At 38.1% G+C, this 18,547-nt stretch overlaps 1 long non-coding RNA gene across 1 annotated transcript in view; it reads left to right on the top strand.

The window, feature by feature from the left end:
- The window catches only part of LOC126913446 (uncharacterized), a 34,315-nt gene that overhangs the window by 13,641 nt on the left and 2,127 nt on the right, over positions 1–18,547 (top strand). The window lies entirely within an intron of this gene.

Genomic DNA, 18,547 nt, shown 5'->3' with positions numbered 1-18,547 from the left:
GGAAATCCCTACAGCATTTTGGGAGACATTGCCCACAGAAATGGATATGAACCACCAAAATGGAAAATAAAAGCCAAGCCAGCATCTTTTCATTGTATTTGCATGTTAAGCTCTATAAATAATCACAGAGGGCTTAATATCTGTAAGGATTGGAAGATAGCCTAATTTCAGAAGCAGACTTTCCAAAATCAAAAGTTATGGTGCTGTATAGCAGTTAATGGACTGCGGGCTTTTACTTAACTGAAGTCCTCATGCCATGTAACCGTGTATTCAGGAAGAAGGAACAACAGATCTGCTGTTTGTCTTCAAGGATTTGCCATGACTTCAGAGACATCTGATGTACCTCGTGATACCTTCTATGTAGTAGCTGCATTTAAAATCTCAGCCATTTCCAGTTGGTGTTTAGTAGTGTTAGAAGAGAAGGAAGGTTAATGGTTTACTGGCAATAGTAAAAGCCAATTTTTTATAGTAACTTTTTATATTAATGAAGTCCAGCATTTGGACGTAAGCAATTCTGGGTGCTTTTTCTTTAAGTGCTCAGATAAAATTGCTAATCTCTATCCTGAGGCTGCATACTTTCTTTGGTTCATGTACAGTGCTTCAATGAATTGAGCAAGATCTGAGTGTTTGGCAGAGCTCAACTCTTCCTGATGTGGCATAACTGGAAGGTTTTCCTGTTTCCAGGCCTTCTGTTCACATGGTCATAGTGCTGGTCATAATATTCCTGAACCACTAACCTAGTCAGCTCAACTGCTAAATACTCTATTCAGAGAGTATTCATCTTGTGGCTCCTTTATTTTGCATGCGTAGTGCAAAAATGTTTAGATTTTTAGTTTCCTCTGCTTGACTGTAAGTGACTATGGAAAGAAGAAAAGAGTTGAGTAAAATATTCTTGGTTATGTCTGCATCTTTACTGATTTTAATTGTATAGTTTGCATGAAAATGAGAATGGAACAATTTGCCTTGAGCCTGTACGTATATCTAGTATGTCTTAGTCACATGCTGAAAAAATTCTTTAACCTAGTCACTAGTTTGTATATTCCTGGACTGACTTTCTAAAAATACAGCAGAAAAAGCAGAGAATCCTGACTTTTATTAGAGTAGTGTGACTTGCAAATATTTGATTGGTTCTGTTCCTCTTCTGTGTAAAACTCATTTACTGTTTTTCCTTTTAAACTGTTAGCTGACCTTACATACGAATCCCAGCTGTGCATTAGCATTGCTTGGGGATGTGTTTGTATCTTTTGTCTAAAAATACCCAGCCGGTAGGATTCATGATCCATGAAAGCTAATTGAAACAATTTCTCTTCAAGTTTTGGCAAGCGAAGCATGCATTATAAGCATTAATATCTATAAATTGAATTGTTAATGAATCTAGACACTAATAATGAATGCAATTTTGCAGGCTTAACTAGAAACACTAAAATTATCAGGATCTGGAACAGAATTTTCAATCATTTTTGCTTATTAAATAGCAAAGCTATGCTTTTAATAAGCTAATCATTTTTATTTGACCCCATAGGAGTAGCTCAGCTGATTAGAAACAGGTTTCTAAGTGCAAAACAATGTTGTTTTTCTCTCACTGTTTTAACCACCACAGTGCTGAAATTTCAGATCAGATACTTATCTCCCATTGTGGCTATGACATGAATGCTTACTCTGCAATTCCTCTGAAGGAATTTACAGTAGAATCTCTATTTGTCCCACTTAATGGGAGAGTATTCCACATAGATGAATAGTGTGTGTAATCTGCCAAAACAATTGTAGCTTTTTGGAAAGATTGTTCATGCAAAAAAAAAATCACTTCTATTCATTTTTTATAACCAGAAGTAGAATAGCACTTGATACAATTCCAAACTCAAAATCAAAACTAGTAACTGAAATCTTTTTCCCACCTAATTTAAAATTAGCACTGAAGATTAGTTTATGCAGATGAAGAATATGGTAGGATTCAAAACTTCAGCAAGGAAATCTGAAGTTATGATTATGAAGTTTTTAAACAGTTTTGGGATGTATGCAGATTCTATTTAGTGTAGTGGCTGGACCCTGGGAAGACCCAAGGAAACAGATTCTTCAAGTCCCTTTGGCAAAATTTCTTTCCCCAAAACTAATGCTGGCAGCTCTTGCAGACAGGCTATCAGACTTTATTGATCACTGGTGTCTTTTAGAAAAGCAATTTCTTATATTAAAAAAAATTAGTAACCCTACACCATTTGTTAAATGAAAATCAAACTTAGTTATCATACCAAAATCAGACTTCGTTATCATACCAAGATAATGGTGAAGAACTGTCTGTGAAACTATGTAAGGAGGTAACAGGCTGAAAAGGATGTCAAGGATTTATTGTTGGATATAGGGCTGGAAAAGACCACGAAAGGTTTCTCTGGCTATGGAGAGGATTGATACCTTTATGGAAATGTATTCAGGTGCTTAATTATCTTTACTATTTGAGAGATTTTTTCATTTATTTAATCTAAATCTACTTTACCACTGTCCATACCTACTTCTGCTTGTTTTGTGTTCCGTGAACGTGGAGAAGGATTTCTGCTCTTTGTCACAACCTTCTAGGTATCTAAAAGCTGTCTCCTTATATTTCTCCTGCCTGGATAAACAACACCCCATTTCTTCACTTCTTCAGTGTGGACATGCATGGGGTGGCAGCGAGGTTTACTGACTGACTTAGCAATGTGTGGTGGGAAGGGAGAAATGGTAGTGAGCTTGACTGGTTAAAGTGATAAGAATAAAAACATCAACAGATAGAATGAAATAGCACAATTCTATGTTCCAATATTCTTCACCAATATTCTTCACCAAAATAATGGGATAGCAGTATTGTATTCCATAATTTGATTTAAAATTAAATATTTATTTTTAGTGAATATAGCAATACCCATTGAATTGCAGTGTATTGCATACAATAGTTCTAACAGTATAGAGCTTTAAATGTTAGTTAGTCTCAAATACTTACCTCAAGTAATTCAGTTTTTTTTTTTTTTACTGCTTGGGCTTGGTTAGTGAAAGAGGAAGTAAATTTATTTGAATTTATCCAAAACTGTTTCTTGAGATTTCAACACTAACAGCTCAGTAGAACAGGCATAAATTTTTCCTGTACATCGTGCAGGAAAGCAGTTCTAACACAGACGCTTTTACTTCTAGTTTTGTTTGCTTTGGGGTTTAGTTTGAACATCAACTATCTTCTAACTTTAGTAAATGTTATTTATTGAGGTAATATCTCTTTAATGTGTTGCAATGTAGAGCAATGCTTGTATTTATCCTTTAAATGTTTGTTTTACATATAGTTTTATTTTAGTCAAATACAAATATCAGCTTAAACTTACTTCTGCAATTGCAAAATAATGGTTGCACAACTGCTCATCCTGTACTTAAATGCTCACAAGAAAATCACTTGCCAATAATTTTTTTCTATTTGTTTTGACTTGGTTCCATTTTTTTCCAAAAAGGCAATTTAGGTCCTTTGTTGTGGACTGAAGACAGCCTTGCTTGTTGGGTTAGTCCTTGTCCCTTTTATTGTGTCATAATCCTGAGATGCATCAGACTGAATATGAAAATATCAAGGAAAGCTTACAGTGCCAAAAATTATAATGCTTGAGATCTTCTAATATTCCCTTGGTACTGAGACAAAGGAAGAAAATGCAGTGTTATGACTATTCCATTTCCAATTTGGAGCATAGGACCATGATTTCAAGTCATAAGGCTGAGTTAACCCAAGTATTTGCTTTGTGATGCAGTGGCAAAATCTGTATAGAATTATCTTTTTGTAAAGGTTTGGAGCCTTTAATTTCAAGGTGGATGGTATGTTAACTGAATGAAAAAATGGCTGTGTACTCTTCCTGTCTAGCTTCTCTTAATCATGATACTCTTCAGGCTTTGAAGCAACTTTCTTCCAGCTTACAGATCCTCACAGATCTGTGGATGTGGTTTTGAGGGGAGGTTGTTTTTTTTTTTTGTTTTTATAGGAGGCAGATAACTGAGGATCAGGAGTTGCTCTTTCACATCTGGTTTTCCTGCTTATTTAAAAGGGGTGGAAAAGCTTACCTATAATCTTTTTGTGACTGCTGGTATACTGCCCTGTACATCTTCTGTGAGAAGTCCATATTCTGAAAGACAAATATTAGAATTACCTTCAATAATTGGTATTAGAATCCATCCATTAATGGCTAGTGTGCTCAATTTCATTCTGTCTTCTACTTTCAAAGATTCCTTTTCCTGAACCATAACACACAAAAAAAGTCTGAGTTACTGCCTATTGACATTCAGGAGACCAGCTGCCCTGAAGTTAATTCCTCCTGTTTAAGTAAACTGCTTCAGTTGGGGCTGTTAACATGTAGAATATTGGCATTTCTGTCTAGTGAACAGTAGTCTTGTATGAGGATTTTTTTTGCTGAGTTTTTTGTGTACTTTTCAATAAACTTTGCAAATGATCCAGATAAATCTAGTAAGCTGCTAGAGAGTCATGTTCAGACTAAACAAAATATTTTTATCCTGGAGTAAACACTTGTGGTGTGTCTGTGCCACCCTCTGCAAATAGATCAAGTTCCCCAAATTTATGAGGAATTAAATTAACCTGAATTAAAACTTGGTGCAAGTAATCCTTAAATATCCTGGGTTATGCAGCTGTTTCAGTAGTAGAATGCTTTGCAGTATAATAGTCCTCATCTCAAAGCAGGTGTTGGGGAATGTTGGTGAATTTTTAATTCTACGTAAGCATAGTGCTACCACATGGTACACCTGTTGTCCACTTCCAGAGATGAATCCTACAGGACCTAATGTACTATTGCAAGGACTTTTGGCATCATGCTCAGTGTTATGAGATGAATTGCCAAAAGGAAAGTTACTCATCTGAAGCTGTACTTCTTTGCAGGCTCTTTATGTAAATACATGTTTTACAAAATCATCTGCTGCTTTATCAGGTCTCTTGCACAGTAACTGAGAAAACTGTTCATCAATTCCTTTCATACTTGCACCAAATAGTTGTTTCAATGATGGTAAAATATATTTGCTGTCAGTCAGGATGCTACAGAGGCTCTATGTGCATCCAAGAAACTACCAAAATACTTTTTCTTACTGTAAATATTTTTTTCCTTACTGTAAATAGTTTGATAGATATGAATAGCAGTATAAATCAGGTAATACATTAAAGCTTTGTGGCCTCTCTTTCAGTTAGATGGCCAGTTCTGATGGTTAGTGTTCGATGCCAGACATCCTCCTCCAGAAAAGAAGTTTCTATAACTGAGACCTCCACTGAAGTCACTGCACTGACACAGGCATGAGCTAGAGAACACTCAGGCTTCATAGTCTGAGATGCAACTGTTTCAGGGGAAAAATCCCTTATTTAAGACTGAGGGCTTTGCATGAGTTTTGTTCTTTTCCTTCTCTATAAACAGAAAAATCAATGGTCTTTGTTCTTATGGGGGGCGGGGGGGTGATGTACATTTTCCCACATGGGAGGACTAATGGGATAATCTGGTCCACAGCACAATTTCAGCTATGAGGGAGGCATCCCCATTTGATCTCTAGAAATCTAAGTCTTCCATCTAGCCTTGCATGACGCTGCTGGTGTGGAAAGTTCCAGGTTACAGCACTTCTGATCCATAGCTTTCCTGACCATCTGTGAAAATCTATGCTGCATTGTTTGAGTACAGTTCCAAATGAGGATACAATTTTAAAGTCATGGTCTTTTAATTGGCCAAATGGCTAGTGGAGTTGTAGCATGCTTATAGATTTGGTTGCAAAGATTAACTGTTTTGATATATACTGACAGGTATTTGAGCCTTTCAAAGCCGCTGCTGAGTCACTAAAGTGAAAACTGAATGATACTCATGTGGAAAGTTTAAGGTTATGTATTTTCTTCCTTGACTTCTGGTAAGCAAGATCAAAAATTCTTTACTCTGGTTTTCTGCACATATTTCTGAAAAAAAAAAAGGAATTTTAAAAAGATTTTTTAAGGGTGCTATTGAGGAAGTCTGCATACCTGTACATATTGTTTGCTTTGTGACTCTTGCATTTTGCTGCCCTTCCAAGGAAGGGAAACAACTCCAGAGCATCTTTTTGGAAAAAAAAAAAAAGTACTGAACTGTTTTAGATATATTGTGGATAAGCAAGCATATTTTTTGGCAGTGCTTCAATCTCAGTTGGCAAACCATCTAAGATTTATCAGTCTTTTTGCTAGCAACTTCCATTGGTTTTGAGTTAGATTATACATATTCATTAGCAGAATGTACTTAACCCTGTATTACCCTGAGGTATCATTTCACTGTCACTATGATCAATGGTTTGGCTGCAACTATGCACCAAACTTGTAGTTTCAGAGCTGTTGTGTAAGATTTGTCCCTTGAATTTGAGAACTTGACACTTCTGGGCCTAGAACATTTTATGGGTGACTGTTGGTGTAGAAAAGGGAATGATGGTGAAGTATAATCCATTAGTTGCATGGGGAAGATGAATAGGAAATGATTACCCACTTATGCTATTATAAGACCTAGGGAACATCATATAAAACAAGGTGTGAGGTTCAAGACAAACATAAGGAGGTGGTTCTTCATGCTGTGTGATTAAGCTGCAGAACTTTGCAGTTGTGGATGCTACAAGTTTACATGGGTTCAACAGTGACTAAAAATGACAAATAATTCATTAAGGAATAATAAGTAAAAAGAAAATCCCTCTTATTCAGGAAGCGTGAAATGGGGTCTAGAAGGATATTCAGAAAAATATTCAGAAAAATAATTGATACCTGTCTTACAGTCTGTGGGGAATGGTTGATCATTCAAGAGAGTGCTCTTGGGAGCACTCTGAATCTGTATTTTGTCTTTGGAATGGAAGGAATGGAACTGCCTATGTCTTTTCTCCTGTCTCAAGCTAGTGATGGTACTTCTGCTCAAAGGAAAGTTTTAGGAATAGGAGGTCCCTTTACTACGTTGGCGAAACTAGACCTTTCTTCTGTCCCCTCCCTCACTGAGATGCAAATGCAATGTCCAAACAGTTCTCTCCAAGAGTTTCAGTGAACTTCTATTTCTGCTGCATGCCTTTCATACTTTTTTCTAGCTTTAATAGCTTGCCTAATATTGTCTAGTGGTTTTAAGTGTCTTATGCAACATGTTATATATACTGTACGTCATGAAACATGACTAAACAGATTTTAGTAAATCCATGATTTCTGTCTCACCATTAAGTCTACATGAAGAATGTTCTTTCATATGTTAAGTCTGGTTTGAGTTACCAGCTAGAATGCTTTTTTTTGAACTTTTTCCTTCCCTTCATTCCACATTCTGTCAAGTTTTGCAGTCTCAGGGCCCAACTTAAGCCTTGGCTTTGTTTCTTTTAATTTAAGATTTTATTTGAATTTCATCTAAATGAGAAGATTAATGTATTTGTGTTTTTGTCTTCAAGACTTCAACTTTTTAGGGCTCAGATATCTCTTTCAATGATGGATGTTGTGACAGTCTTTTGATGCTTTCCGTAGGACTATAACCAAGGTTTATCATAATAGTAGCCCTAAAAATCGAGAGAGAAGTATAAATGCATTTTTGTGCAACACCTTCTGTAGCCTGTGACTCTGAGAAATCACTGTGTAGAATGGTAAGTCTGAGAAATAGTATGCACAGTTACTAATGTGTTGAGATTTTTATCTTGTCTTCTGCTTTCCTGATAAAATTAGATTACAACTCCTAATTATTCAGGAAGAGAAAATATTGAGCTTGCCCCTCAAATTGAAGATGTGGAATATAGCTCTAGACAACATTTTAACAGTTAGAAATGTAAATGTAGTAACCTGGGGACAACAAATAATCGCTTAACAGAGACCACTGAAAGTGGAGCACCTATTAGTAAGCTTTTTCATGACATGTTATTGTCTGCAGCTGCAATAGAAATAAATAGGTCTCTGAATATGGTCTTGACACTGGCCCTGTTTCTTTCGCATGGAAGTACAAACCATGCCTAAAAAGCTTGGAGCAGGAGAAGAGGAACTCTGGACTTCTTCTTTATGGTTTCTTGATAGTATATTGACACTTTTCCATCACTCTTGTCCACCCTTCACTCCAAGTAAGGATGAGTTTTTGTTAGTAGAGTTCTTTGGTTTAGACAATATCCGAATTGATTGTTTTGTAGTCTGTACTTCTTTCCTGATTCAGGACTTAGTCTGTTCTTCTGCAATGTGGTAATTAGATCTGGGATAATATCAAGCTGTATCTAAACAATTGGATTAAAGGAAGCCCTTGGAATAGGACAAAGGTTGGTGTAACACTGGATCACGTGGCCAATTGCTAGTCAGTTCCCTAGGGACAAAGTTTTTACTCCTGGCAAAGCTTGGCAGCTAGCTTTCAGCTTCTTCCATCATCAGCATTTTGCATCCAATGTTTTAAAATATCTGGAAAATGCAGCTTAAGGGAGTTTGAAGGTATTATCTTTAATTGGACTAACTTAAAAAAAATTAATATTGAAAAGCTTTCTCCTAGTTTCATTGTTATTGACCTGATGTTGAGAATAGCTTGTGCTATTCTAGAGGAGAGGAGGAGGAGAATGTATTTTCCTTTGTTTATGCTTTGTTTTTTCAAATTTTGGGAGGACAGAAGAGGTTGAATTCATAAACAAAACTGAGGAAGAAATGTTGAGAAAAATGGGCAAAGGTTCTATAATTTGCTTTAGCTGCTATTAATTTGAAGTCTGAGCATGAGTAGGAAATTTTCAAAGCTGTTTCTACTTGTTGGTCTCCCTTCTCATCTGTTTGCTCACAGACCCAGCTGTGTAAGGATCTATAACCATCTTGCAGATGTTAGTAATAGCATCATCAATTCCCTTTGCCTTAACCCTATTTTAAAAATATATTCTGTGCCATTATTGCTGTGGAAGCTGTACTCAGTGCCACAATCATAACATTTGTGTTTCAGAACAAGACTGAGTCAATAATAAGAGAGAATGGTATCTATTTGTCAAGTTTAAAACCAGGAAAGTTTGAAAGGTGGATGGGACCTTTGTTTTTCCTTAGTGAAGTTCTTCTAACTATAACTAATCATACTTAGAAAGTGGCTACCTTATTGAATGATACGGCAATTGCCTACTTTGACCTCAAAACACTTTTGTTCTTGCCTTTCACTCTCCCTTTTCTCCTTGCAAAATTAGTGTTAGTTAAGAGGGAGGTAGATACTTTTCTAGCTTATTCATCATCAGCAACAGCAATGTTGTTAATTATGTTTTGATTGTAGAGACTGTATCATGAGTGGCCAGAGAACACAGAATTAGTTTCAGCTTTTCATAGCTAGAAGGTGAGAAAATCATCTTTCAGTTTGCACACTAAGCAAATTTACTCTGGAGATCATTGAGGCGTAATAAACTGCAACTTTGTTTTTTCATATTAGCATTGCTTTCAAAGTACAGATCTTACTATGGGAAATAATACAGTGCACTTCTTGGAGCACTGTATTTTTTTATTTGCACACATCTCAGCTTTGGTGGGTACACTTTTAGTTTTTATTTATTTTGTTTCTTTTATTTTTTTATCTTAGAAAAGGTTATTCAAAATATATTCCTCAGGAGGAGTCACTAACTAGCCTTTTTGTGTTTGTATATATTAATATTACCAGTTAGATGCCTGCTGAAGCATACAAACCATCACTGGTCAGTACTCAGCAGCAAGTAGAATGGTGACTAGTTACTATGAATCTTAAAGGACTTCAAGTTTTTTTTTAAAGCTTTGTAATTCACTTAAATTTGCACAATTTGGATTTGGTTTTCTTTTTTTTAAAATTAGTTAATAAACACTGTAGGTCTGTGAATTGATATACTGGGTCTGTTGAAAATATCCAATATATTAATATCCAATATGAAAATATCCAGTTAAATATGTTCCTCTTAAAAATTTCTCACCTGTTCTTTTCCCAACATACTAAGGTCCTGGTATTTCTGATAAAACTGAAATGAAGGTATACAGTTTGTCTGATACTTTTTATCTGTCTTGCTGAATCTTCTGATACAGTCTTCTTCTTAGTCTGTATGGCATTTCTTTTATGTTCTTCTGTTCCTTTCCAAGTATGTATGTGATTTTTGTCAGTTAGTTGAATATGTTCATCATTGGAAGAGTGTTTCTAGTAACCAAATTTTTCTTCTAGTGTCTATATTAAATTCCTTCAGGTCATCGTCTTGATTTCGTCTGAAGAAGCCAGTTTACACATGTTCCTTTGGGCTTTTTGCATCAACATTTGATAAGTACTCTATTGATAACACAAGTAAAATTTTCAGTAAACTTTTGATGAGTATCTACTTGAAGTAAAATAATTTGTTTCAGGTGTCTTGTTCCTGTAAGTTAGGATTGTCCAGGCTGGATTTATTCTGTTACTGTATCTTTGACAGAATTAAGTCTGCTCAATCACAGTCACGTGAAACCCACTGTAAGTATCAGTTTGCTTGCATTTCATTAAAGATCGTGAGTTTTGCACTTACAGGAAGAATTTTTTTAAACCTAATATATACTAGGTGCGATACCAAAAATAAATAAAAGGTTCTTACCAGTAGCTTCTAATCAACAATTGTGGTGTTTGACATGCACAGGTCAGAGAAGACAAATAGTGACACTGCATGTATGCAAATTCCTCAATGATTTTTTGTATTAATTTTTGCATGCAAGATAGCAAAAGTAAATTCAAAAGGAGCTAAAGAGTGTGAAGAAAGAAAATGTATGTTTGACACTACAAACCTAAGATTTTCTCCATGCTGCTACTTAAGAGTGCACAGACCAAAAAAAAAAAATATATATATATAGTTTGCTAGTACAAAACACTGGCAGTTAGAAAAAATGATGGAACAGTTGCTGTGAGATTAGTAACCGTGGATCTCTGCAACATCATTTCTAAAATAATTTTCCTGAGTAAAGCTATGTTTAAGGGCTGGAAGTAATGATTTATGTGGAAATATGGGAAGAATTAGATATATTTATCTTGGCAAAATAAATGAAGTGTTATACTTGTCCACAAGCATCTGAAGAGCATAAACAGAAACAATGGAGAAGAATTGCTTTGGACAGGGCCTAAAGAATGCAAATGAAATGTATTATGATCATAATGCAAGAAGGAAAATATATCTCAGATATCAGGTAATATCCTTCATTATCAGGATTTAATAAGACCTATCATGATAGGAGTATGAAGTAAATGGTAGAAGGGCCATTCATTGACTGAGTTAACTGAAATTTGGATTAGAAGATGTAAAGTAGTTTAGCCCTGAAAATGGAATTGTCATATGCCTAACAAACATTTCAGACTATGGTAAAACCATGGCACAACTAATATCTATTTCGAAGTTTTCTCTTAATTTCATTGAAGCACAGATTCTGTCTTGGCGTGAGAATTCTATCTTGGTGTGAGAATTCTAGTGTACCGTCACTGAGTGAGTCACTGAGTGAGTGTGCCTTGGTCATGCTAACCGTGAGATTCTCTCTCAACTGAAGTTGCATCTAAATCTTGTGGCAATGAGAATTCATAAAATAATGCTATTGTCATATGCTCCTTCACCTGGTAAGTGTCCCTAGAACCAATCTGCAGAGAAACTGGGGATGGAAGATCTTGATCCCATTCTACCTTCTAGCTCCCAGTTGTGGTGGTTTTACCTTGCTGGGCTGCTGAACACCACAACCATGCTCTCACTCCAGTATTTGTATGTGCCAGTATTGCTCAGCAGTAGACACAATACTGGTGTGATACCAGTGCTGTTCTAGCTACATGTGCAGAGCATAGCACTGCATGGGCTGCTGCAAGGAAAGTTAACTTCATCCCAGCCAGACCCAGTACACCAGTCACTTGCATGGAAGCCTCCCAGACTTCAAGGCTTTCTTCAGAAGCTCAAGAGTGAGTCTGGGTGCCTGGCACTGCTTCAGAAAACTCTGGCTCTGGTTGTCTGGTGATAAGCCTAAGTGGTAGACTTGGAACTGGTCCCATTCTTTTTCACCTTCAGCAACTTGCTTTCAGGAGTCAGGTGCTGCCAAAGCTGAAGCAGACTGATGGTTTGGCATCTAGCACCAAGTGTTTCTTTGGCACAGCTCCATATCTTGTATCACGCTCAGCACAAAAAAGTCTGAGTATTTATTGAGCCCCCCCTCTCCACAGTTGTCTTCATCACAGGCTCTTGGGTCAGTACTATTGTCATGACAGCAGGTTTTATTCTGATTCTTATCAGAGAACATGGATACAGATGCATTTCTCCGGATCCCTGTACTTACTGACTACCATGCAAGAATTTCCTTTTACCATTCCTGGAAGTAACTCCTCCATGCTTCTCAAAGAAGGAATTTAGTCACCACAAGGAGATGAGACTGGAACAGTAAGTGCCCCAGTACAGACCTCAGTAAAAACATTGGTACTGATCCTTCTTGCTGCAATTTTCTTAGTGTGTAATTATATTGTGTTGCCTTTGCTTCTGTCTATGACAATGCTTATTTTCTCAGTGGACTGTCTTTGACAGTTCTGCTGTAGACATTAAAATCTTCTGGTTCTCTTAGGTGTCTCATACCTGGCAGCACTTCCAAATGCAGCCCAATTAAACAGAAGCAATTGTGAGCCTAATTAAAACTTTCTGAAAATCTCCAGTCCAGCATCCTCTTATGAAACTGAGCACAGATGAAGTATAACAACTATTTGACAAAGCTGACTTTTGCAGTGCAATTCTACATGTAGTTGAGGCAATCCAGGGCTTTCACCAAAGATCCTGTGACTAAGTGCTGTGAGGAAAAAGTATTTGATAATCTCATTCTATTTCCATCACTAAGAGTAGATGTCTTGGCTTCTCTTATCTCACCTTGGCTTTCTCATCAGCATTTCTTCTCAATAACTTGGATCCTCAAAAGATCTCTCTGGACTGCTCTCAAGCAGTATATCTTACCTCTAGCATTGCTATTTATGGGAGAAGTCCATCTTGACTCAGGTGTTCAATGACATGCAATCTGTTGTGACAGACCTGCCTTCTCATTGGCTTTCTCAGTTTAGTTCTAGGGTGAGATGAAATGTTATTCTTCTAAGGTCTCCCAAACCACTTCAGAGATTTGGGAATGTTCCTGCCTGCTTTTTGGGGTGAGCTGGGTGAGGAAGGTCTGTTCTTTTTCATTTGGGCAAATGTCTTGTATTGCCCTCCATGGAGACTGTAGTAGTGGATTTTTATCTTTGTATGTGGATTACATCTGTGACTCATTGTGCTAGAAGGCACATTCAAATGCCACAGATGTCTTGCTCTCTTCTATGCTATCTTCTCCTTTATTCACCCACTGTGATAATTCACAATTGCCAGAAGTGTCAATCAGTAATGGATGCATCAGTCTTGTATACCAAAACTGGGGATGTCCTGTTTCACTTTACCTTCTTGAAATCTTTCTACTCTATTCATTTCCTAGGGATCTGCTCACTAGGACCTTTTTCAAAAAGAGCACTGGAGCCAACAGGATACAGTCCTTTGCCATACAGGGAGCACATCTCTGATAGTAGGTATCCAAAGACGAATGAAGGGGAATGGACACCTGGTCTACACTTAGAAAAGCTGATGCTTTGATTTGGAAGTTCACATTCAGCACAATGATTCTGCCAGTAAACATCTTGCTGTGAAGATAGAGATTGATTTGTACCTCTTGTTCATCAAGACACCCGTTTTCCAGTTTCCACATTGGTATAACGAATACTTATCAAACATCCACACTTTCAGTACAGCGTACATATTCTGCGTGTCTTCACAAGAGTGCTAGAAATTGTAGTAGCATGCCTTAGACCCAAAGCTGAAGCATCTGTATTCCTGTGTCTGGGTAACTGACTACAAGGGGAACTTCAGAGGACCAGGCTCTTACATCTTTCTTCTTCTATAATGAGAATCCTGAAGACTGTTAACCTTTTGAGAGGGATTACAATGAAAAGATATAAAATAAAGTTTAAAAAAAGAAGCAGTGCTGCTGGGAAGTTCTGTACTCCTTGTATCATCATGTAAGTGCAAGAACTCTTCCTCATCTATACTAGGGTATATTTTAGCCTTCTTTAAATCTGCAACTCCTCTATAGTTAAAATAATACACTCTTCTGCTTTGTTTTCCAGTTTCTTGTATTTCTTTGCTGGTTATTAGCAATGGATGTGCAGTTATGCTTAACACCCTCCTTTCCAATACCTATATGTTTAAGCATGGAATATCTAGATCTGTCATGGTACATCTTTACTGATAAATGCATTGTTCTTCACCTAACCTATTACCTGTCTCAGGGCTGTTGGCAAACTACAAGAGGATTAAGCTTACTTCAACAGAGAATATTCAAATATTCCTCTGTCATTACTACTGGCTGATCTGTCGCTACTCCAGACAACAGCCTGAACATCTCAAGAATTATTTACTCTTGGTTTGCATGAACCAGTTAGTAAGCTAGCACAAGTTGGTAGTGAATTTTGCCCCTGATACTAAGAAATGAAGTTAGTGACGTGGTTCTAGCTTTGAGAAAAACAGTTGCTGGGTGGTTACACCAGGATGTATTAAACATTTTAGACTGTTGTAGCAATGTGTATGCCCAGTCAAGGGTAACGATAGCATTCTTGAGAAAAGTGGCTTGGTTGAAAGCTCAAAGTCTAAAAACTGATTAACAGGTTATGCTCAGTTACTGCAAAGAAACTAGTACTGCTCACAAGCAGCTTGGTCTTAGAATTAGTTTGAATGTTCAGGCAAATGCGAGTCCTGGAACATCCATCCCCAGCAAAGGGAATAAAATGCAGCCAGTTCCATATCCAGTGGCTGGCATTGTATTTTTAACTATAGCTGGTAGCTACAGCCAATCTATGTGATCATGCAGAACCTTAATTTACATTTATGGTTTCATACTTGTGGCCCTGGGCTTCAGCAGACTTGTTTATAGTGATATTGCTATGGGTCTGGTCAGCATGTGGCCTTCTCAGGAGATGGAATGTACTAAATAATGAGAAGTGATATCAATTTTTAAACTATCAGATCTCTGATTGGCATATGCAATCTGATATTTCTCTAAGGCTAATAATATAGCCAGATGTAGGCAATTTTTCTTACACAGTGCAAATGGCATGTACCTGTTGCCAAAGCTATATGCTGCCAAATTTCAAGCCTTCAATCCAAATTAAGATGTTAGGGCTTTCCTTATCTATGATAAGTCATTAACTATCACTCAGTTACCCTTGTATTAAGCCATTTTTTTAAAACTCAAGCCTTACTTTACTGAAAGGCATCCTGTCTTGATTTGAAGATATTAAAAGATGAATAATACTCCTTCCTTTGATAGGGTAGCTTTTTTAATGTCTAATCATTCTCACTATAAAACTCTGTGCCTTATTTCTAATTTAAACTGGTCTGGCTTCAGCTTCCAGCAATTGGTTCTTGTTATGCCTTTCTCAGTTAGATTAAAGAGCCCTTTAGGACCTGGTATTTTCTCCCTTTGAAGGTACTTATACATCGTAATCAAGCCATCTCTTGATCTTTTTAATAAACTAAACAGATTGAGCTCCTTAAGTCTCTCATTCTGAGGCAGTTATTCCAGTTCTGAAGTGATTTTTATGGGTCTTCTCTGCACTGTCTCCAATTTTCCAGTGTCCTTTTAAAAGTTCATACACTAGAAACATAGGCACTCAGGGAATTTACAGTCAACTGTTTGTCCATTTTTCCCTAAATCCTTTACAGATTTTCTTATTTCCATGGTACAGTTTCAATCTATAGATTTTTTTCCTAACTCCAGTTCCTAAATAACTGCTAATGTCATTTGCTCTAGGTGATCCAGAGGTGATCCGTGGGTACCCTAGCACCAAAAAACTGTAATCTATATCAGCTTTGTAGCTTCGTAGTCAATTTTGTATCCTATTGTAGTTTTAATTAAAAGTTGAACTTATTTCATCTCAGAAATACAAGTAGTACAGTTTATGGTCTGAATATTAAAAAACCTGTTAAAAGTTGTTTTCTTGACTGTAAGCTGTTTAATTCTATCACTCATTCTGGAACTCCAGTGTACTGGAAAGCCTGTTGACAGAGAAGTGGTATCTTTACCAGTTCTTTGAAACAATGCAAGCAAAGGAAGTAGTGTTATGTGTCACTGAGAGAGGAAAACAATTTGAAAAGACCAAAAGTGTAAGTCAGTAATGTTGTATGTCCAGCATTTTTAGTTTGGAAGACTGTCCTGTTTTGTAAGAGACCAGACAGTAGTACTAGCACTGCATGCTTCTAGATGGGTTCTCAGCATCCTTTCTCCATTGCACCTATGCAATGGAGATACCCAAAGAAATATTATTTTGGGGTCATGTCAACTTCTTGCAGGGATATTAGGTAAGAACTCTCTTTTTAATAAATCGTATGTAATTGTTCTACCTCTTCTAATGCTTATCACTATTTTTTTTTCCCCCATCATTTTAGCATATGGAGATACCATCCCTGATTTGGGAAATTCTGAGCAACAAACAGAGGAAGCCTTTAAAAGCACCTGGGGAACGTATCATATATGTTGTCCTGTTGCCTGTATTCTTTGTAAGACTGCTGCTTTTGTCCACTATCAGACCCAAGATAGGACCTCTGGTCTAATCTTTGTAACTTATCAAGCTTTTTCTGCACACTTTTATTACTGTATTACCTATTTTAAATCATTAACTTTATAGAACTGGGATCTTTGTATACTATTTCTGTTGAAATCTACTTGTTGCCTTTTGGTCTTTTTTCCTATCCTCTTCTTATTGATCATAGTTATCTTCTGCCACATATAACAAAACTGGAGGCCAGATTTGGGGTACATTGTGTTGACAATATTGCGCATTTTTCTATTCTATCAACTAACTCTCAGCCTCTGAGGTATTTATCCTTGCAATTATCTGCAAGGTAGACAATAGCTATCCCCCTCATTTTAAGACTGGGAGGAGAAGTTGAGGTATGGGAAGCTTCAGTAGGTCATGGCTTGAACTCAGACCTTCTAACTCTGGGGTAATTATGCCTCCTCTCTGTTCCATCTTTAAAAAGTAAAGCACGTGTTAGCTCTAAGAATCACTTTCATCTTTACTGTACTGCCTTCAGAAATTTTCTATCATCCCAGTTGCAGCGTAGTTGCCCAGTAATAGTTGCACAAAGACTGTTAGTTGCTTAGGCTCTCAGTTATTAAACATTGAGGAAAAATAGGAACAATTACAGCTTCAATATTAAAAGAAGCAATTTCATTTCCTTTCAGGAGTCGATGTAATTTTTAATACTACCTGAAGAAGCAGAATCAGATGCATTTATCTTCATGTTAATTTTAGCCCCCAGCCTCCCAGGGAGCCAAGGGACTGGAGCTGGTTCCTCACGGTCCTGTGCGCTCCCCCTGTGCTAACAGAATACAGAGATCTGGGGCTTCAACAGAGGAATTCAATTTTCTATTTTTCATTCATCTACTTAAACGGTTCATTGTTTTTTAATTACACTGTAGGAGGGAAATAAAAGATACTAAAAACTGCAGTGCTGTGAAAGGGGATAGCTTTCAGGAGATGCTATGGGAGAGGTGCCATGCTAGAGCAAGATGGAGTACAGCAACAAGTCCGGTGCCTTCCAGCGTCCATTCTTTCCCTGTCTCTGACAGTAATTTGGAGTTAATTTGTGCAGCCTCTCAAACGGAAAACCTCGCACTTCATCGGCTTTGATCCAGCCGTGCTCTCCCCTCAGTTCTCGGTGGCGCTGGGAGGCTGCCGGCGGCGGCCCGAGGCGCCTGTCGATGTCCCCGGGCCCCTCGGGCCTCTCCCCGGCCGCGCTGTGCGGGCGGCTCCACGGGGCCCGCGGCGCTCACCGGCGGCGGGGCGGCAGCGCCCCCTGCTGCGCCGCCCGGCCCCGCGCTGCGGGCCTGGGCCCGGGCCCGGGCCCGGCTCCGGCCGGCGGCTGGGGTCGCCCCGGGGTGCCGCCCGCGCCTTTGCTTTGTAACCCGTTTAGGGTGTAGAAATAACGTTGCAGCGGTATCTGCGCACGGTGCTTTGCGTTTAGCGGTGTACGTGCCTGGGAAGTATTTAGGAAGGGCTCTTTGTCTGTGATTTATCTGATATCGAGGAACGCTTGCGGCCATAGCTGTGCAAACGTAGCGCCTTGCAAAGGCTGCATGCTGGTTTCGTTTGTGGAGGGCGGAGGGCTCCTTCAGCCTGGACCTTCAGCAGTGGTTTGGAACAGAGCTCTGTTGCTAGCAACTGATGCGAAAAAAACATTAGTCACAAATTTCCATGGGCTGGCCACCAGCTCTCCAAAGATGCCTTTGAGACAAACTGCAGGCAGAGGCAGCCAAGACCTCTAAAGCAGTTTTGGATCCCTGAGGAAGTGTGTAGGTAGAAAGGGCAGTTGCGTATTGCTGACACTTCAGGCAACCCCTCCGAACTCCATCCTCATCTTTCGAGCTCCTCCAGCCATGGATCTGACACTACCATACCCGGTGTGGACTGGAGAAGGATTGTCTTTTCTCGCTGCTGCTGTTGTAGAGCACAATGAGGTTGCTGACTGATGCTAGCTGCATGTACAAGGAAGAAAAAGCTGAAGCTGACAGGAAAAAAAAAAAAAAAAGAGAAAAAAA

The sequence above is a fragment of the Cygnus atratus genome, chromosome 12 (assembly GCF_013377495.2).
Source record: "Cygnus atratus isolate AKBS03 ecotype Queensland, Australia chromosome 12, CAtr_DNAZoo_HiC_assembly, whole genome shotgun sequence".
Lineage (NCBI taxonomy): Eukaryota > Metazoa > Chordata > Aves > Anseriformes > Anatidae > Cygnus > Cygnus atratus.
The sequence above is the reverse complement of the archived record's forward strand: the minus strand, read 5'-3'. Positions and strand labels throughout refer to the sequence as shown.